This window comes from Cupressus sempervirens, chromosome 9 (assembly GCF_028749045.1).
Source record: "Cupressus sempervirens isolate cs-2001-9-10 chromosome 9, ASM2874904v1, whole genome shotgun sequence".
NCBI lineage: Eukaryota > Viridiplantae > Streptophyta > Pinopsida > Cupressales > Cupressaceae > Cupressus > Cupressus sempervirens.
In genome coordinates, this window is record NC_143126.1 from 296,705,892 (window position 1) to 296,728,867 (window position 22,976).

Sequence of the window (22,976 nt, forward strand, 5' to 3'; positions counted from 1 at the left end):
CTGTATTTCATGACTCTCTTTGCCCTTAGTGATTCCAGACCCAGATGCCATTGTTTGCCATACTAGGGTTTACAATTTAAACAAGTTTATAAACACTGCGTAGCTCGGCACACAAGTAAAATACCTCAAATTGATGAAACTCATGCTGAATCACTGTGGAAATCCTTTCAAATGGCTTTTAAGCTGCCCTTGATCTTCTGCCCTCTTTTCATCTTTGCTTGAATGGTGAGAAATGATCAAAAATTGACCTATGTACCCTTCAAAATAGAGCAATTAATGCTTAGTGTGCTGGCAACTGTCTGCTCAGCACCTGAAGGATTTCAACATGACTCGACACTCATTATGTTTCACTTCGCTCGGCTCCCATTGATATTTCACAGATCGGCATCAACTATCAACTCAGTCACTGTTAGCAACTTGACACCTGAAAAAAACTTTGGTAGATTTTGCAAGACTCTCAATTTTGACTTAGCATCTTTGCTTATGCTGATTTCTTCTTTGCAATTCTTCTATGTCTTGGGACTGATGTATGATATAACTTAGTATATCAGTCCCACACACCCATACTTGGTTAATTAGATGAAGTGTGATCACTTGACCCATTAGGTGAAGTGATCTCTGCACTTGATGTGCTGCACTCATCTTTCTTCTTCCATGTCTTATTCATCTCACTTCTAATGTGTTCAACATCTATCTTTGCCTTTCCATTGTTGAAATTAGAACTTGGTGCCTTTGACCTTGTTGGGCAATTCCTGCTGATATGACCAGTTTTCAAGCAACTGAAACATGTGGTTTGACTCAACCATCTTTTATAGTTTCTCTTGAAATGTGCTCTTATGCAATTCTGGGGTATATGTCCATATTCCTGACAATAGTGACAACTGTACCTGGTGTTGTAATCCCAATGACTTTCATTCTGTTTTATTTTTGCTAGCTAATTTGATGTCCACATAGGCTTTGATCTGTATTCAAATGCCCTATGTCCATATTTCTTGCAATTATTACAATGTCCATCAAATCTTTGTGTCCTTGTGATATTGGATCTACAATCTTGTGTCATATGTCCTTGCATTTTGTACTTGTGATAGTAATTCTTGCTCTTATGTGTGTTTGGCTGATTGATTCTCCTACTCCTGCAAACATTACCAGTATGCCCTTTATAGTAATGACAAGTGGGTTTTGAATCCTTACCTTTTTCACTTCTTTGTTCAGCACTCTTTGATGATTCTCCAACTTTAGTGCTATTGTATCCAAGTCCTGATGTATCATGGGTTGATCTTGGGGATTTCAGCAATTGCTCAAAATACTTGATGGCTTCATTGGGTTTGTTGAAGCTCTCTGAAATTTCCTTTTCTCTCCTCAAGTCATTCTGCAATTGTTCATTCTACATCTTCAGTGTAGAGATCTCAATGTCTTTCACATTGAGTTCATGATGAAGGTTCATCATTTGGGAAAGTGTATCCATCTGCATGTTTGAGATCCTTTTTAATTCAGTACTTTTTTCTTCCAGTTTGTTTGCAAGATTTCTTTTGTCATCTTCCATCATGACTTTGTCCTCAACTACTCTTTTCTTTTGTTCAGTGATTTCACATAACATTATGGCTTGTGATTCATGTTCCATCTTGGGAGATCTTATCTCATTTGCTTGAACTTTGTTTTTCTCCATCAGTTCTGCGATTGCTGCATCAAACTCTTTAGTATCTCCATTGGCAAATATATTTGTGGTATCAATCTCCTTGTAGTTTATCTCATTTTTAGCTATGGCTAAATCCTTCCTTCTTTACAAGGATCTTCTCAGTTCCTCCCTTGCTTCCTCTACTTTGTGTAGAGCCAGTTGCACATCAATCACTTGATTGTTAATAATTTTCCCAAGTTTGAAGACTTCCATCTTTAGATCTTTTTTCTTCAAGTTGTTAGACTTCTTCTTGTGAGAACCTTGATGCTATGATACCAATTGTTGGAATATCCAAATATGGAAAGAATACTTATGAGAGGGGTGGGGGGGGAGGGGGGGTGAATCAGAAGTATCACATTTTATCCAATAAAACTTTTATCTGAAAGTAAATTGCATGCATGTAAACACATCAAATAAACATGAAACTAATACATGCATCAACAACACATAACACTGGAATTTGGTAACCCAAAAACCCTCCAAAAATAAGAAGGTAAAACTAGGGTGGGGATGATACCCACAAAATCATTGTAGCAATATTGTTCAACCACTTCTGATGGTTTGCGCTGTTAAAGGCCTGCCCTATTAGAGGCTTTACACTGTGTCAATAGTGACCTGGTTAAAGGATTTACAAACACTTTACATGAAGTGTTACCCTGTTAAAGGATTTAATCACCTTTTGATAAGGATCTACAAATAGCTGTTAAGCCAACCTATCTACATAGGGCTTCCTTTCTAATACAATGGTAAGAGAGTATTAGGTATTATAAACCTGATAGTTTGCAATCCTTGATTGCTGAATGCAGGCACTTGTTCTGGCTCTCTCTCTGATTTCAATCCTCTGAGATCTAATTTCTATTAGTCTCCTTTGCTTTGTTCTGATCAACTAAATATCAAATTCCTGCTCTTACCCTCTATGTCTCCTTTCACTGAATTCCACTATGTTTTTCCCTTTAACACTGTTCTCTCCCTCATCCTTGTTACAGTGAGACTTTTGTCTTCCTTAAAAAGACTTTGAAGACTTAGGGTTAGGTATGGATCTATGATAAACATTGAATCTCAATTTCTCACTCAATACTTCCCTTTTGTTGATTGGTTGCATCCCTTTCCAATTTTCCAATTGGCTGCATGCAGATTGCATAGGAAATGTAAAAAGATTCATTCTTATCTCTAGATCTTTCAAGATTTACCTTGTGTCGGCTACAAAAATGGTTTACATCATAGTTTGTGCAATTAAAAATTCTTATGCTGATATTCTGAGTTACTCGGCTCATAAAGCATTACTAATGCTCGGTACATGCTATTTCCTGGATAGCTTGGCACCTAAACAAAACTGTATCACTTGGCACCTGATATCACTCGGCACTTGATATCACTTAGCACTTGATCATTTTGGATCACTCGGCACTTGATATCACTCGACTCCTACTCTTTGCTCGACATGTATAGTGAAAAATGGTTAAGTGTATTGATACTCAGCTGTCAAAATTATTCTCTAAACCAACACACACTTACTTGTTGGAGTAAAATCCACTAGCTCAAGGTTCAAGGCTAAAACCCCCATCTTCATTTACATCATTCACATTTTCTAGTATCAACTTCTCTAAACCCTGAGCAATTTGTTTGATCTATAAATGGCCACAAATTTATTGACTTATGAGAAATTTCCTCCCTTGAATATTTTCCAAGTGTAACACAGAGAGTAGTCCACTCAAATTTAGGAGTTTATTGCTTGCTCCAACATTTTGAAAGTGTTTGTTGATTCAATTCATATATTACTGGTGTTATCCAAAATTAGAATCCATAGAAAATCCAATTTATTTTGAAATTTAAGATAGCCTAGATATGGAGCCCCAATAACATGTTTCAAACCATTTATTAACTAGGAATTCCAACTAATAATGTTTGTTACTGTTGCACAATTGTTAATAAACTTTAGTGTGAAATGAGCAATCCTGATGTAAGGATAAGCTTGGTTTAGCAAACTCAAAGATACCATGTAATTGGAGTCTTTAGTAATGTTGTTAGAACTCCCCAAATTTTTATGGTGGTGGTACTGATGCAAGGATTGAGAGAGATAGTAGGCCACTCTCTCCATGGTAGACCTAGTTGGAGAAACCAATTCTCTCAATATTGCAAGAATGATCTCAACAACATCGTGTGCTCCCTTTGAGATTGCATCAACACATGCAGTGAGAAGATGTACAATCTTTAGTCCCATGTAATCTTCTAAATAAATACCATTACCATTGCTACATAGAAGTAAGCTTTCCCAATCAAAGCCAACACACACTTGTTAAGAGATAGCTTCATTTGGATTGAAGCAACTAATATATTATAAGTAAATTGATACACACACATATATGGTAGAATGGAAATTTTATATATATATATACCATTGAATGAATTTATTATCAATATATTACTGTTAGACCAATAACATATCTATTTGTTATTACATATTATACTATGTTCGGGTATTGAGACACCCAATAGTATCAAGATATGAATTCAAGTCATGTTCAATACTATATAATATTGCAAGAGCATAATAGGTGCTAATAACCATGGTTGTTAACATAAACTAATGATTATGATTACACTAGGGTCATGACCCTACATGGCTTATGCCATGTAGGAGTCATGCCCTTATGTAATCATAACCTCTTCTCAATCTTATATATATATATATATATATATATATATATATATATATATATATATATATATATATATATATATATATATATATATATATATATATATATATATATATATATATATATATATATATATATATATATATATATATATATATATATATATATATATATATATATATATATAGAATGATCTTAGTGTTTATTGGATAATAATCAATAATAATGGAAATTATATATCTACAACAAGCACCCGATATCATAGGAAATAGTAGTCATTCTATCAAGTAGCAAGCATTTGATTCTTAGTCTTCAACAATAATCTTCATCAGCATTTAAAGATATATATAATACAGATTCAGTATATATATACATATAAGTTTGTAATCAAATGTAACAAACTTGGTTATGAATATATTTGAGTTCATATTATTATTGTATACTCAACTAAGATGATTCAAACAAACATAAAATATACAAGTCTGTGACATAAAGGACAATAGACATTGAAATAAAAAGAGGCCATTTTCTCTATCACTGATCCATATTCCTGAACAACATTGATGTATTCACACTCTTATTCCCTTCACTCCAATCTTGGGACAACTCATCAAAAAACTGCTAAGATTCCATACTCACACCATCTTTGCCATCCTCATTAGAAGACTTCATCCCCACCCCTTCACATTCATTAAGCATAGTATCCATTAAATCCTCTTCCATTGAACAAAGCTCAACTGTTGTGGAACATGATGATTCAAAATCAAAGGGAGCTAAACTGAAATCATAAAACATCTCATCATATACCATCAGATCTTCACCTCTATTAGGGTAGTCATAAATCAGATCTTCAGACACCAATTCTTTTTTAGGAAAATCAAGGATCAGATCATCAGACAAAAATTCAAAGAAAAAGGGGGTTCTGATGTTGAAGGTGAGGAAATGAATTCAAATCCATCAAACAACATATCATTCAAGTCAATCATGCAAAAGGATCCCTTATTTTTGAACATGATCTTTGTAACCACATATAAGTAGTAGCTACTTGCAACTGATCAAAACAAATTATCTCCATCAATTGTCACCTAAAATATGGATCTTATTATATTGTAGGTTATGAGAATAGATGATAAGGGAGAAGATCTTGTTCAAATCACTGCCCAAGGAAAGAGAGAAGAAAATTCATGCTATGACATAAAATTACTCTTGTTCAGAAAGGGTAGGCCTAAAAATACGAAGTTCCCATACATTTATTTTGGTTGTTTGTCTTTAGATATCCATATGGTTTTTTTCCTGCATGTTTTTCACCTAATTCTTTCTACATTCTTTGGCATATAGATATGATAGTCCCCTTGTTTCAGACATTCATTTTGCTTCTTCAATTGCATTGCCAGTTCCAGAATGTTTTGATAAGATTTGAGTTAATCCTGGCAATTTTGGTAAGATGAGATCTGAAAAATCTTTTCAATAGTTTTCATTTCTTTTTTCTAGAGTGAAGGAACTCTTTTAATATTAATTATGAGTAAGCTTAGTATAGATCTAATTTCATGTGCAATATTTTACTTTCCAATGATGCTTCAAAGGCTAGTTAGGAAACTCCCTAAATAGTCAATTTTCAGTCCTCTCCTTGTACATGGATCCTCAAAATTTTGTGAAAAACCTTGAACTGTGCCTTTCTATTAGTGTGTGGAAATCCATCCTAGGATTTTAGTTTATGCATTACAGACACTATAGGGGATGTTGCATATACATCTGCCTATACTAGCTAAGCCAAATTTTATCTTCAAAGCCTTGTAAAATTCTTGTGAAAAATATGTTCAACTTTTTTCTTTTCTTTTTCTAGAGTGAAGAACTCTTTTATTATCTCAGTATATTTTTAATTTCATGTGAAATATCTAATTTTTCCAAGGAGGTTTCAATATCCAATTTGGAAACTCCCCAAATAATTAGTTTTGGTTGTCTAGTATAGGGATATTCAAAACTTTCTGAACAACCTTGAATTGTACCTTTCTATTGGAAAATGAAAACACATCCTAGGTTTTATGTTTATGCAATAGAGACACTACAAGAGATATTAAATAAACATCTACTTATACCAGATAAGCTAGATTTATCTTCAAATCCTGTCAAAGTTTTTGGTCCTCTCCCTATAGAAGGATATTAAAAAATTTCTAAATTACCCTAAATTGTGCCTTTTTTTGGAAAATGGAAACACGTGCTAGATTTTCTAATTATGAAACATATCCACTATAGGAGATATTACTTGTATCAGTTAAGCCAAAATTTATCTTCAAACCCTCATCAAAGTATCTTTATAAATCCATGGGGCTATCAACTCCAATGGACATTATCATCAATGTTTGAATGAATCACTAAATTATCCCTTCAAAATTAAAAAGGGTTATCGTTTGAATAAATAATATTTTATATAGATTTTTTGCATTTACTTGTCCAAGGCTTTCATAAACTAAAATATAATGGACTTCACAATTATTAGGAGTTTTTTGTAAGATGGTTTTTGACTGATTCTGAAGAAATTAATTGAGAGTTATTTTCCCCATATCCTATCCAATGTAGTTGCATATTGGGAGATCAATCTTTGGAACTAAAATATTCTATTACCTTTCCCTATAATGCTATGACATGAAAGAATAACTTGTTTGTGGATGCTTCTAATTTTCACGAGTGACGTGTTCAAAATATATGAAATGAACATGTAATATCTTGGATAAAATTATTTGTTGGTATTAAAAATATTAGAGTAAACATTTTTCTTTGGTGGGGATATCCTATGACCTATTTTGTCTTTATTGCAACTGACAGACACACACAATTTGAGAAGCTAAAATACATTGAAGAAGACTATCAGAAGGAGCTTGAACACATCAAGAAGGTAAGAGAAATATTTGTATTTCACACACACACACACACACACACACACACACACACACACACACACACACACACACACACACACACACACACACACACACACACACACACACACACACACACACACACACACACACACACATCTTGTATTATTTTTACAACAATGAGTAACATGTGTAGTTTGAGAGGTTTTCTTGATATGGATTAAAATGTTTGAACTTTGAACTTTTTATATTTATTGCAATTTGCTGTAGGTTTTTGTTCCTCTAGTAGAGAAATGTAAGAAATATGGAAGCGTGATCCACATTGTGCATTTGGTAGTTACTAAAGCTGGTGAAGGTGAAGATGGGTGAATGAAATTTGCAATTGGCATTGAAACTTTTACTGGTTTCTTCTAATGATTCTCTTCCTTTTTTTTTTGTCAAGATATCACATTTTTCTATACCTTATCATGATATATGCTGACACTTCTCAATTTTATATGCATGATGGTTTGGGTGATACAATTCAGGTTTCCTTTACGAAAGCTCAAGAAGAGGAGATAGACTTGTGTAGAAGACTACCAAATTTTGGAATACAAGCTGCCAAGCTTGACAAAGGAGTGGTAAGATTGAAACTAGCTTCTTTGCACATGTATGGTGTTGAAATTGTTTTTAATCATCATTTTACTTTTGAATTTAGGATTGATATTTTAGAAGCTATTCTTTTGATAGGCTCCTTTTAAGGAGAAGAAGGTTGAGACTATTTGATTTCCAAAGGAGAACCAATTAACTTCCCATACAAAAGGAGGTGTTTTACACTTTATTCTTGTAGGCTTTCTTTTTCTAGAATCTTTATACTTCCCTTTTCCCATTTGTTTGATATTCTCCATTTCAAATTATATCAGTATTTATTTTTCCATTGTGGAAGTCTTGTTCAATTATTTCTTTTTGTACTTCTACTCAGCCAATGTCTTGACTGAAGGAATTCAATTTTGTTTTGTTTGAATTTATTAAATTCTATCATTCTTATTTATATTCATTTAAAATATTGACACTTGATCTAGGAGGCTCAAATTGTAAAAGTGAGTTGGTCTTGATGTCAATACTTTTTTTTAAAAATTACATTTAATTTCTATATCTCTTTCTACAGATGATTTTCATGCTTATCATTAGTTGAATTCCTTTCACATGTACAGGGTGATGAGGTAGATTACAGGGGTGTTCTAGATCAAGATGGTTTAGTTTTTAATGTTTTCCACTCATGATTAGTTAAAGGTGAAATTTTGGATATAATTTTAATTCTATTCAATGATAGTTTCTCTAATGTCTTTGTGTCCCCAAATAGTTGTTGAGGTGTAATATTTCATTTGATTATTCTTAACTTCCTAGTGCATGAAATGTGAAGTTCTTAGCTTTGACTCTTTGTTATGATGGCATGTTTTGTTTAATAAATAAGATTTTTTGTCTATTTATCTTCTATTGCAGACTCCCGAGCTCTTGTACAAGTCACTTGCAACAAAGCTCATCGTTGGCATGCCTTTTAAGGTATGGAACTAATAGTCATTGTCCATGTTCTATGTCACGATGCCATTACTATTATAATATAATATTCTAACATTGATATATAAATTTATGTCTTCTAGGATATTGCAACAATGGACTCAATCCTATTGAGGGAGCTTCCTCCAGTGGATGATAGTGAAGCGGTTTGTCCTTTCAACTTTTTAGTCTTTTTCATTCATGTACAAAAATGACAGAGATGCATATTGATTCTATTTCAGTAATATTTTTGCTGTCATGTTTTTGTAACTTATTAGATTCTATGGATTTTACTTTTCATGAAAATTTGGAAAAGTTAAATGAAGAAACCTATTTATGGATTCTTTACTTATGTTCAATACTTGTGTGGGTGTAGAGGCTAGCAATTAAAAGACCAATGGATATAAGTATGGGAGTTTTAATAACTTTGTCAAAAAAACTTACCAAACCTTTGGCACATGCTATAGTCCTTGTAAACTTGTAGGAACTCTTAGCTTGTGCCTATAATCTTTTACTAGAAGGTATGATTATAAATGCGTATGTTAGGGCTAATGCTTCTTATTTGTGACAATAGTTTCAAATAGTCTATAATACTTTGAGAGTCATTTTCTCATTGATGGAGGTACCCACTTGGCTATTACTCTTCAAGGAGATGAAGCATATGAGGAATTTGATCTTATCAAGAGTGTGGATCCTATAATACTTCTCATAAATCTTCCCAATCTAAAGGAGAAGGTGAACCTTGTCCACACAACTCTATGTAATGGTCTGAGTAAATATCTTTTCATTAATTAATTTTATTGCTAAATTTATATTGGAAATTATTGAAAATTAATAAGTACAATATTTTGTTTATTAATACTAGTAGTGCCTTATTCTTCTCATTTTTCTATGTCAACCTAGCTATATTGCTTGGATTAAGATAACTTAATAGTTGTCTCTATAACCTTTAGACATCAATCTAGATAATTTTCAAATATTGTTACTAAGAGTTAAGTTATTTGTTAAAGTTGATGTCCTAATTAAGAGTTTGATTTTTTAGTGATGGGATTATTTATGGATTTCTTGCCACTTGGTTCTAGTTTTCCTCAATATTCTCTTTGTATTACATTCAAGTGACATTTAGTTTCTTGGTAGTTGTTTATCTTATTTCTCAAACATTTTATATATATGCAAATTAGAAACTAAGACATATCAGAAGAGTGAAATTATGGTTTGGTAGCTTTATTGAGATGCAATTGGAACTTTTTAATTTTTTAAATATCATTTGCCCTTTTAACAATAATTAGTTATTGTTCTTCACTGTATAACACTGTGTAGATGCATCCATTGTTTGGAAAGAATTCATGACCCTAGAAGGAAGAGAGTAGTAATCTCATCCTTTTATAAAATGCTCTCAATTTTTGGACAATTTCAATTGCCTTGAGCTCTACTATTATCATATATCTAATTATTTGGATTAGTGTTTAATTTATAGGTATTATTACAACAAGGTTACAAAATATTCCAAGTGGACAATTCCAGATGATCTAAGGGTTTGTATAGTTATTTAATTCTATCTGCAAAAAATTCAAGTATAGCTCTTCCCTTATATTTTATTTTTGTGGAATAATATAGGTATTTTTAACTACAAAAAATGTTGATGTCATGCTTAAATGATTTCTCCTATAAGAAGGAGTTTTCTATAGTTGTCTGTTTTTGCTTGATTAGAGAATGTGCCATTGTGAGATACTAAATAATTTATTAGTTAGGTTTTAAATTTTATCTTAGGTATCTTTTGAATATGATTATTCATGTTATATGAATTAGCCTATGTTTCTTTCCCAAATAATCCAGTGAAGAAAAGGATTTCAACAATATTTTTAACAATTTGTAGAGCACATGTTTGCCCAAGCTGGTCTTTACTTGCAAACCTTAGTGCAACAAAAAAACATGCACTCAATGCTGGCACTTGGTATTACCCTCACACAAGTAGTTAATAAAGATAAGATATACATGATTTATGGATTACCATTTTCTTAGTTGAAAATAAATCATAATTAACTTGTAACCTATCTTTTCATATGCCCTAGATGGAGAAAACATTACTTGAGTAGCAATTATAGCCTAGGGATAGGACTACATGTTGAAATATGAAAACTAAGTTCATAACAAGTTCTTCTTAGATACACAACATCCAACAAACAAAAGTAAAAGAAGCTTTGGTAATTACCAATTTATTAGTTTGCTTCAACATTAAATAAAAATGGAGTCAATATTTGTTCCCTTCCTTGAACAAATATGGTAGATGAGAAGGGTATCTCCTTATGGAACTCTAACACTCCCTGTTTTACAATTCAAGTATATTTTTTATTTACAACTCCACTTTATAGAGAATATAGTAGCATTATTGGTTATGAAAAAATATCTTGTGAGAGCAAGAGGTATAACTATTACACATGATCATCATGTGTGAACACTTCAAATATACCACCGGTGTCCACTGTTTGGGTAATTCGTCAGTCTTATTAATTTTTCAAAATTGATCTTGTGCAAGCTTCTAAATAAATTGAGACTAATGTAGATGACATTGGATAAAATCAAAAGAGCAAAGTTTTAAGTTCTAAGTATATTTGTAAGAAGTTGTGAAGGGAAATTTTTACTGCTTCAACTTTTGTTAGAGAATTTGGAGTTCTAAACATAAGGTTTGTCCATTAAAATATGAGATTCAATTGGTAATGGTCTTTTATATGTGAAAGGGCCCAATCTACTAAATAGAGTGTGAGTCAAGTGTGAATCTTTGTAGAGGCAAGTCAATATGTGTATCCTAATAGGAAATAGACATTGATGGGGTATGGTAGATGTAACCAGGTGTGAAAGATTTGATGTAGGAAAAGTTGTTATAATAAATAGTTTTTGCATATCATTAAGTGTTTTGGGCAGCTTGATCATGAGGGGGAGTTAGTGTATGACATATTGATATCAATGGAAGAATGGTTTATGCACATTATTATATGTTCTTGATTGTCACGATTATGCTCAAGCATTAATGTATGGTGTTAATATCACACTTTTCCAGTTTCATTTGTTGTAATTGATTGGGCAACAAGTCATAGTTAATTTAGTCTTTGGAACACTAATTTCTCAAATTCTATCCCATAGGATACAACTATCAAATTTCCCTAGGCTGCTACAATAGATCCTAGGCACTCATTGTATATCTCATCTATTTTGTAGAGATATAATGCATTTGTGAACTCATAATCCAATGTTTGGGGATAAAAAAATGTGACAAGTTTGTGTTAATTTAGACCTCGAAGCTAAAACAAGATGGAAAAAAAAAACCTTGCTCTTCTTTAAGTCTATAGGCAACCATGCAAGGGTAGGAATAAATTAAATAAGAAGAAATGATCATGATTCATCTATGTAATTGCAATATAGAGATAGATAAGGAAGCAAGATTGGGTTGATAAAGAGAAGGATGGATGTCTTTGTAAAAGGTAATAGATAATAGAGATAGTAAAGTTAAAGCTTTGTCCATTTACAAAAGAAAATTGGTATTTAATTATAAAGGTTATAGGATAAGTTTTGGATATTTTCCCATACAAAGAGTGGGAGTTTGTCTAGAGTATCATGAATAGGAGATGATCTATTGGAGACTGAATGACCATAGAGATTGGGGAGGAATAGTTTGGTGATAAGTTTAGTGAAAAGGATTATCAAGAAGTGACAGTAAAAGGCATAAATGGATGACATTGTCAGAGAATATGTTCTCTTAAGAATAACATGGCCAAGGTTCAACATGCGATTTGATAGGATTTCTGGGAGTTTAAGATCCTAATTCACTTAAAGACTAACTGGTGTGGTCATAAAGATGGCATGATTCTAGTGAATAGAATTAGTAGATAATGAAGTTGGAAGTAGTACTTAGCCCAATCAAGAGTGTGGCAATTGGAGAGCACTGTATATGGAATATTTGAGTAGTTGGATGGGAATGTAGAAAATATAGAGTGATTTAGAAAATGATTTTTGTTTTCGTAGTGGAAGAATGAGTTTGTATCCATAGTCATAGAATTTAGTTATGAATAATTTAAAATGAAGAAGTTTATCCTTATTGAATATGATCTTTTAGTTTGTTTTAAGGTGTGGAGTGTCAAGAGAGGATACTCTACATCATTCCTTCACCAATTCAACTACACTCGTACTCTGCACCTGATTAGAAACTACTTTCATAATAATTTTATGTTGATATCCATCCACTAGTAGAATTTTGGCAAATAAATGACACTGTGACTAAAAAATTTAGTCGCAAGACTAAATTTTTTATTCATGCAACTAAAAGTGATCAAATTTTAGTAAAATTTTATAATATATAAGTATAAGTAATTAAATAAATGACTAATTTGGTCATCAAGAAAAATTACAAGGTTAGACAAAGATAAGTAACTAAATAAATGATCAAATAAATGACTAAATAGATGCTCACTAATAATTATTCACCTAAACAAATGACTAAATGAATGATACCAAGATTCTGATGTTACCTTTGAGTAACCTTAATCCATCTATAACTTGGCTACGTGAATAATCCTTAACCTAATCTATAAGAGGTTGGGTCTAAAGGAAAAGGGGGATACAATATGCATTACCCAATGTATACCCAACTAGTCCCAACAATCATCCAAACACTACCTTTGGAGAGCACATGTTAAAATCCTTTAATGCATCAATTTGGAACATCAATTCAAATGTGTATGAGAAACTATTACTTATATTTTTTATGGTTAAGGGTCAACTACTAAGACTCTAGAGCCTAATAAAACATGTGTAGATATAATCTCCTATGTAGGGACTTGACACTCAATTACAAAAAAATGCAAAACATAACAAGTTATAAATAAAGCTCATTATTTGAGTAACTTACCACAATAATTGTTGTTTCTTTTTAGGAAACTAAGGAAGTTGTTGCTATCATGTTTGAAATTTTGGCGGAGGGTTCCAAATTCTTTAGAGACAAGAAGTTGTTGATGAATGCGGTTAAGGATTTTGAAAAGAGCTCAGACGAGAGGAACGATATGGTAAAATGTGAGATGTACTATGATATGGAGTCCATCAAAAAACTTTGGAGGTATGTTTTACATGCTGTTATGGAGTACATTACACTAGACACCAGATTTGATCGAGTGAAAACTCATCATTTTGTTCTTCTTAACCATTTCTACCATGGCATTAAAATCTCCTTTCCATTTTATTTATTGACTTCTATGAGTAAGGTTATTTCTAGTTTTAAGAAGAAACCCTCAGTGAATCCTGCTCTATATGAGGGATTATTGTTGTTAATTCATGAGTATTTCAAAGCTCAGACAATTAGCAATAATCCTTCACATGATGTGGATGCATCTAAGAACACTAGCAGTTCTAGTTTTTCCTTTGATTCTAAAGATAATCAGAGTATCAGCTCAGATGGGGAGGAAAAGACATCCTCAAAAAAGAAAATCAAAGGCATGGAAAAGAAAAATCCTTCCTCCATTACCCCTAGAAGGAAGAGTCCTAGAGGACATGAGCATAAAATTCTAGGCTAGGCTGATGAGGATTATAATGAGGAAGGGGAAGACATGGCCTCCAATGAAGAGGAAAAGGAGATGAAGGAAAACAACAAGGAAGAATTTAGCTACAAAAAATTGGAAGAGGGACAAAGATATAGAAGATGAGGGGGTTATGAGCCAAGGGTCAGATGTTCCCACTATTCCTCTTACCCCTATCCATCCCTAGATTTAGCACCACGAATAGGAAAAGGAGGATATAGGGGGTGAGGGTGGAGAAGTGGTTATTAAGGAAAGGTAGATGGCATGGAGAAATTTCAATATTAGAACTACCAAAATGGGAATTGTAAGAGAGATAATGAACCCCCAGATCTTGGAAGAAAAGTAGGGCCAGTTCTAGTTTGAAGACCTTATCAATCCTGCTATGACAACAATAACAGACAATGCAAGGGAGTCGAGTATGAATTTGTTGAATAATGATTATAACAACATGATAGATAAATTCAGATCTATTAGGTGGCTTTATCATGAGCTGGAGGAGTTCAAGGAGAAAATTGGACAAATTGAAAGTAAAAAGAAAGAGCCAGGTTAGGAGAACCAAAAGGATCAGGAGGATAGATTTAGCTTGGTTGAGAAGAGAATCAAAAACCTAGAAAATTATAATCATAACCTAGCAAATCAAATGATCTCCATTCTCAAAACTATCAATGACAACATTCTATCCCTGACTGGTGTGTTAAAAGCCAAAGGCTTGCTGGATGCGAATGAGGAAAAGGATAGAGGAAGAGCCAGAATAGAGGAGGATGTGGTAACTGATACCACCAGTATGGATCAGGATGCTTAGAAGACCCAAGAGTAGATGGTAGAGGAGACTCACAAAGCCTATGAAGCTGCTTAGACAATGCAGAAGCTTGAGTGAAAAATAGAGAAGTAATCTTGTTTTATCTTGTACTATCTTTTGCTATTTTTGTCTTGCTGGCTTTTACTTGTACTGGTTTTTTGACTATTAGTTTTTTTGGCCTTTTTTTTTGGCTGGGCTTTAATTGCTTATTATTAGCCTTGTTTTTGTAGTAACTTTTGGGTTTTAGGGTCCTTGTAAAACCTATTTATCTTATCAAAAACTTACCACAATAATTTTAGATTTTTCTCAACGAAAAAAATGGATGAAAGATGATATTAAAAATATCTTTAATTGATCATGCCAACTTACCTTTTTAGTATACTTCAAAAGATAAATTCTCAAACATAGATATGACACTAATTGCATTCCTCTAGATACATTGACATCAATGAAAAATCTAACTAATGCCTTTAACATCGATAATACTATTTTCTAAAAAATATCTCCATTTTTCATTGATGGAAAACCAATAAAAACAATAACTTTCTCCCCTAAGAGTAAAACACTTGAATAAGGTCTATCATCCAAGAAATTTCACCATTGTTCCCCTTTTGACATAAATAAAAAAGAGAAAATCTAATTTTTCCTACAAAGAATTTTTATCCTCCTACCAAAGATACTTCATAAACTAAACCAAAAAGTGATTTGTCAAGCAATGTGAATCTAGGGGATTTCAGATATCATTTGAATCTTATATCTCATTAGAGGTTATTAAAAAATGAAGTATATCTTATATTCCATTAGAGGTTTCTTAGTATAGTAATATTGAGGGGTTACAATTAACAGTAAAAGGGTATATCACCTAAAATTAGAGAAAAATCCAAATAAAGTTCTAAGAGGAATCCTTCATTGATGAAGGAGCAATATTATTATATGGGAATTTATTAGAGAATCCCTAACATTGTTTTCCCTCAAAGGAAATAATTGCAATGAAGAGAGAGGGGTAGTTGCTATGCAATTAGGGAAATGGATATGAGAAATATTATGATTTAACACATGAGGGTTATATTTAACCCTATTTCCTTTGTTAATTTATAAACTTTGAATGGTAACAATGGATCAATGCCATACATTAGATGTCAATGAAGACATTCTTGGACAAAGATGAGGTCATTGAAAGAGTAGTATTCATCATTAAGAGCTTCCCCAAGGTTGATCCTTCTAAGGTAAGTTTGACTCCTTAGTTCTCACATGTCAAAATGCATAAGAAATGTAGAGTGTTATTGGTCCAAGGGTATTCTAGTTCATAGACACTAAATCTTGAAACACTCATTTATTGGAATCCATATAAGGAGAATATACATTATATATAATATTTTTTATCTATTTGAAAGTTTTTTTTTATAGGGTATGAAAATTCAAACCCAAATTCTCTAAACTTAAAATTTTAACACATACATTCAGTTTTGAACTTGAAATTGCTTGTTAATTTTAAAATGAGATCTGTGATTAAAATCTACATAAAAAAATCTTTTATCAATACAAAAGAATTGAATTTGTTTTAGAGTTTTGTTTCTTGAATTATACTATAGGAGTTGTCATTTCAAGCATTTCAAAGTTGATAAATTCCATAATTTATTATACTTGTGATTGATTGCTTCTTGCATTTTGCATGAAAGGTGACTTTGATTGTGAATTTTCAGAAGGATATAGGGCTTGGTAGTTTGGATACTATTGAGATTGTGATTTCTTTGGAGGAGGAGTTTGTGTTGTAAATTCTAGACAAGGAGTTTGAAAAAATTATTTCATGCATCCTTAACATTATTTACATTGTTGCCCACCCAATGTCTAAGTGAAAGAATCCAACACTTTTTAATATTTTGGGTATGTTCATTTCGAAGGAATTTTTTTTTACAAGGTTTAGGTATAAAAGGGGCATTTTTTCAGTTGAGGCATCATTCATTTCATAAGCATTTAAAATCATGGAAATAGTGACATTGATCAATTATAAATATTGTCAAACTCACAACAATTTATACTTAAATTGTTGTCACACTCACAACAATAATTTTGGTTAAAAAAGACAAGTCAATTTCATTGGTCAAACAATCAACTTATGAAGATGTTAAATTTTATTTGGGAGATTTAGTGCATTATGATCTTTCAAACACTTTTCTCTTGGTATAATTTTTTATTGGTGATATTTAACTTATAGTTATTTTGTAATATTTTTCTCCATGTTTTCTCTTATACTATCTTTCATTGTGATGATAGATCATGGAATGTGACCTTAAGTGTTGATACAAAAATAAATAATTACAGGAGCTAGGAAAATAGTCCAAACCATATCTACATATATTCTTTGAAGTTATATCAAGCCAAAATAAAGACAATATAAGAAAGCAACATGTCTTTTGAAGGAGACGTCAATTTTTCTCCAAAGAACAATATAGAATAATAAATAACAATAATTATTAGTTTTATTAAAAAAGAATCAAATTGTAAAAATTAGAGTTATTTCGAGAGGAATAATATTTCTTTTAGAAAATAAATTCTATGCAAAAAAGACAAATTTGTCATAAACAATTTAAAAAAAAAATATTAAACAAAAAAGCCTAACACATCGATGTATGTCAAGCGTGATGCTATTTTTCTCATTTAAGATATTCTTAAGACTTAATAGCTATTTCATCTCAAACATTTAGAAATGTTCCACTAGAAAAGAATGATACATGAAAAATAAATAGGGTTATCGAAAATGTTTGTTCAAATATCGAATTGTAGGAAAATATTGGTGATGCATTTCTCTTGTTGGAGGAGATCTTCTTTCATGCATAATCATGGGTAGTAAGGATTTTTTTCCAATGGATTTTAGATGATGCCCTTTTGAGTTGGTTAGGTTTCTCAAGTCATTTGGATGAAATCGACGAGTCCCAAAAATGGTAGGAAATTATTTTCTATGCCCTCACTTCTTCCTATTCACCCATTGCACTTATTGATGGCAAGGTTTCAAAATGTTTTCTATACATAGATAATTTACTAACTTTAATTGTACATTTGATTTTTGAATAGAGATTTAGGGATATTTTATGATCTCTTATGTGTATTTTTATAAAATATTATCTTTATGGTGATTATATGACATTCTTTTATCTTCTTTTTTTCAACAAACTAAAGAAACTAAGTAAATGCTTTGATTTGAATTTAAGACACCTTAAAAAAATAAAAATCATTTTGACTTGAGGAGGAGAATAAATAGGAGTAAGACCACGAAGTTTCTAAGATTGATATATGTCTCTTCATCAAAGTCTCTATTTTGAAATAGTCTTCTTTCTTCCCCCTACACAAGAAAACTAATTCCAAAAATGAAAATCATCTTTTCTCCTCATCGTTGACAAAATGTACATTTTTCTCTTATGGGCTTGAATGTTTCAACTAAAAGTATTTGAGTCAACTCTCTGTTTTGGTTTATAGTTTTCCCCTAACTACTACTCACCTAAATGCTCCCTGTGACTTAAAATGGCCTCTAATTCTAAATATGCAAATTTGCCACTATTGTGCACTTGAAAATATGTGCCCCTTGAAAAGTATTTCACTTTGGAAGTAACCCTATAACAAGGAAAGAAACACCCGCATGATCAAAATTGGATGGGAGTTGGATTGTTTTTCTAGAAGTGCCCTTATTGACTTGTATGCCAAGCACACAAGTATAGAAGATTCTTTGAAATTTTTTCATGAAATGTGAAACTGAAATGAAGTCTCTTGCAATACATTGATTATTAGGTTTGTGCAACTTGGGTATAGTGAATTGACATTAAAGTTGTTTGGTAAAATGTGTGAGAACATAATGAATCCAAACCAAGTTCTTCTCATAAGTATTCTTCAACCCTATTCTAGTGTAGCAGTTTTACAACATGGCTTGCAATTGCATTCTTATATCTTTAAAATTGCATTTTAATTTAATTTTTCTATGAAAAATGCACTTGTTGACATGTATGCCAAATGTGGGAGTACAAAAGGTGCACTAATTTTTTTTGAGGAAATCCTCTATCATGATGTAGTTTCATGTAATGCAATGAGTGCATGATATTGATACCACGAACATGGTGGAAAATTCATCCAACTCTTTGAAAACTATGAAAGTGGCTAGTTTAAAGCCATACCATATTACCTTTATTGGTGTTTTGTCTGCTTGTAGTTGTGCATGTTTAGTGGATGAGGGATGCTACTATTTTGATTCCATGATTCAACATTACTATATACCCCCAAGAGTGGATCACACCATACCTATATGGTAAACCTTTTTGGCTGATTGGTACATCTTGATGAAGCAGAGGACTTTATAGAAAGAATACCACTGAAACCTGGGGTTGTTGTGTGGAAGAGTTTACATGTTTCCTATATAATCCATAATAAGATGGAGCTGGGAAAAAATGAAGCCAAACATTCTTTAGTGTTGGATCCATAGAACGGTGCAACATGTGTTTCTCACAAACATCTATTTTGCAACTGGGAGGTGGTCTAATGCAGTAGATGTTTGGATTACCTTTGACAAATATTTGTATATAGTCCAAGGCAACATATCAAAATATACATGAAAAAAATAGGTATGTTGATTATTTCAAATTCATTTTCTTTAAATTTGGTTGTAAATTTCAAACACATCAAATTTTTCTATAAAGTGCTCAAATACTTATAAGTCTTCCATTATAATTATTGTTATTCTTCACTCTTTTGTTAGAAAAGTTTTATATTGTCTTCAACATTTTCTTTATAGCATATAAATACTCCTATTCAAATTTATTCATGTTTCCAACTTCCTCTTCACATGTTCATGAATTTTTCATATTTTTACTTTTATTTGTTGTTGGTTTCTCCGAATTACTTACATTATTTTATGTGTAGGAAAAAAATAAAAGCTGGAATAGTAAATGTTTTATCTACCTATAGTTAGAATATCTTATATGAGATGAATATATATTTTTCCCTCATAAGATTGGTATTAATTTGGCCCTAATTTTATTAAATGCCAAAGTGATATACATAGGTTTGGCTAAAGCATTAGTGAAAAAGGATAGAGCATAACTTACTTTGTGATTGGAAAGATGCCAAATAGTAGAACAAACATATTTGGTTTGCCTTTTATGATATAAAAATTGTATATGGTCTAGTATCACATTCTTCCAATAAATAGAATGAAAGTATTTACCACAAACTTGGCTCAAAAATATTAATCATAATGTTTATAAACAACTTAAGGATAACTATTTAGTTTTAGTGTAGAAATATCTTTCCAGACTAAAACTAAATAGTTATCCTTAAGTTAATTATAAACATACTAGGGAATTATATTTTGGTTGAATGTAGGCAAATGATGATTATCATTATGATATCCTATATTATATATTCAAATTCAATGTCACTATACTATCATATAAAAGCTAGATCAAGTTTAAAATGAGTGGGAAAATCTGTTAGGAATGTAATTTTTGCCTTCATATTTTTCAGTCACTTTGATGTGCATATACGAGCTACTATGAACCATGCATGTTAAAATAAAAGAAGTAATTATTTTTAGATATTTTTGGATTTGATTATGTGTGTGTTTTTTAGCATCAACATTTCAGATCACACTCCATTTTTTCTATTATGCATCTATTTCTTTGCTTTATCCAAATGATGGATCACAGAGTGTGATCGGAAATGTCGATGCTAAAAAAACACACACAATTGAATCTAGAAATCTTTGAAAATAATTATGATGCATTGTGGAAATTTGATATCTCTAATAAAAGAAATAGTTAACATGGAAGTCAATGGGAAAAAGATATTTATATGGAAACCCGGTCCATTGTTGACAGTTTCAAGTTTCATAGATACAAACTGTACAACAAAAATGAGAAGCAATTTAAATCATTGCATAGGATAAAAATAGACAAAAGAAGGGGATAAAATTCAAGTAAAAAGAATCTGTAATTTTACCTTAACTTTTCACTTTACGGATTGCACATGATTTATCATCCCATTAAGCATTGTTGCTTTCTCGGTTACCTATAGGCATAGTACATTCATTAATTTGGTATTAGTCTAGAAAACTTACATTAATTAATTCTAAAATTAGACCAAAGAAACAAGAGAATTAAAAAAATCTAGAACCATTTTATACCTTACTCTTTGCAAAAGCATGCATTCACTAATTTTTTCTCTTCTCATCTGCTATACATTAAATTTATTTGACTTCAAGTGTCAATTTTCTTGTAATTATAGGTGTAAGAATTAGGGATCATAAAATAAACTTTGAAAAGAAAAAAAGGTTAAACAAAATCCTTTAGGATGGAATGGCTAGCCAAGTGCTTACTCATTCCACAAGACTATGACTATCAATATCCACAAGACTACGACTATCAATATCTTGTCATTTTCTTGCTCTCACATGAATGTGATATTTTGGTGGCTTGACTACTTTAACATTTTCTTTAGTTTTCTTTAGATGGTTGTTACTATTACCATTTGAATTCTATTCAACCTTGGGTTTAGTAATGGCTCTAGATCCTATGATAACAAAGTACATTGCCATCTCCTCCTACAACACCCAAACTCTACAATTAGTGACACAACTAGAGCACTCTTCATCCTAACCTAGTAAAATCCCATAGTAAGAGCCTTTGGAGAAGAGATAAAGCTTATGACATCAAAGGTTTGGACAAGGAAATTTTATTAGATTTTATCATGTGCATTAATGAGTGTTTGAAAATAGAAACTTAGAAACTTTATGAGAATTATGGGTTGAAAATAACATATTGGTGAATAGAAAAAACTTAGTTCTCCTCAGTATAAGTAAATTCAGCAAATGCATTCATAAACTCTCCATTATCTTCAAAGCCAATTACATAGTGAAGGATAGTGATCTCACATGATGAAAATTTGAAAATATATTTTGAAACTTGCTTCACTACATTATTTCATATTAGATAAAATATGCCATCTTTTTCAATGGCAATGAGATATGGACGACTAATTAGATTAATATCATTTTTAGTGACTAATACCATGTAGAGTGTAGCTTCAAGGAGGCTTGAGGCTCCCTCCTAGTCACTAAGACACCATTGTAACTTGTTAGTGTTGCACTTAGTCTACATACAAATTCATGAGTGACATTTTTCTTGTGACATGATCATAGATGTGTGTAAAATGAATAGAATATTGATCTTCATCATGGGTAGAGTTTCTTGTAAATTTTTTCTTTATATAGCAATTTAGAACTCTTTCCTTGAAAAGAATTGATTAGCTATCGTCTCTTTGTGTACACAAGCAAATACATTCTTGAATTATCATATTAGGCTCCCAATGAACTTCTTATATATTATCATTTTGCATGAAGGGTAACAAAATTGGTTGGGAATAATTGTCAGGTATGAAGTATATCAAGATTATATTTTTTCAAACTTTTGAACAAGAAGTGTAGGCTAATTAAATAACAAACTAAACCACGAGATTTACTAGCTTGTTTGTAACAAGTTTGACTTGTTAGAATTAATATATCTAGTGATTTATTTATCTCCTAGGTGCACTAGTGTACAAATATATTGTAAATAAATTAATAGTGATAAATGAGATAAATAGTTGTATAGTCATAAATATTTTTTCTCTCCTAGTGCTAAGTACAATTAATGTTATATACTGGATGAAGCTAGACAAACCAATTCCTCTAAGAAAAATAAAAATAAAAAACTTGGAACAACAGTAAATTATCATTCAAATATTTTAGACTTAGTTTTCTCCATTATTTATACAAATATAGTTATTTCTATTTTTGTTCCACAACTTTATTATAATATGGGGAACAAGTCACATATAATGAATTGA

General features: G+C 31.5%; 1 pseudogene; it reads left to right on the forward strand.

The window, feature by feature from the left end:
• LOC149538578 (4-hydroxy-3-methylbut-2-en-1-yl diphosphate synthase (ferredoxin), chloroplastic-like) overlaps window positions 1–22,976 on the forward strand; it is a 74,891-nt pseudogene that overhangs the window by 23,508 nt on the left and 28,407 nt on the right.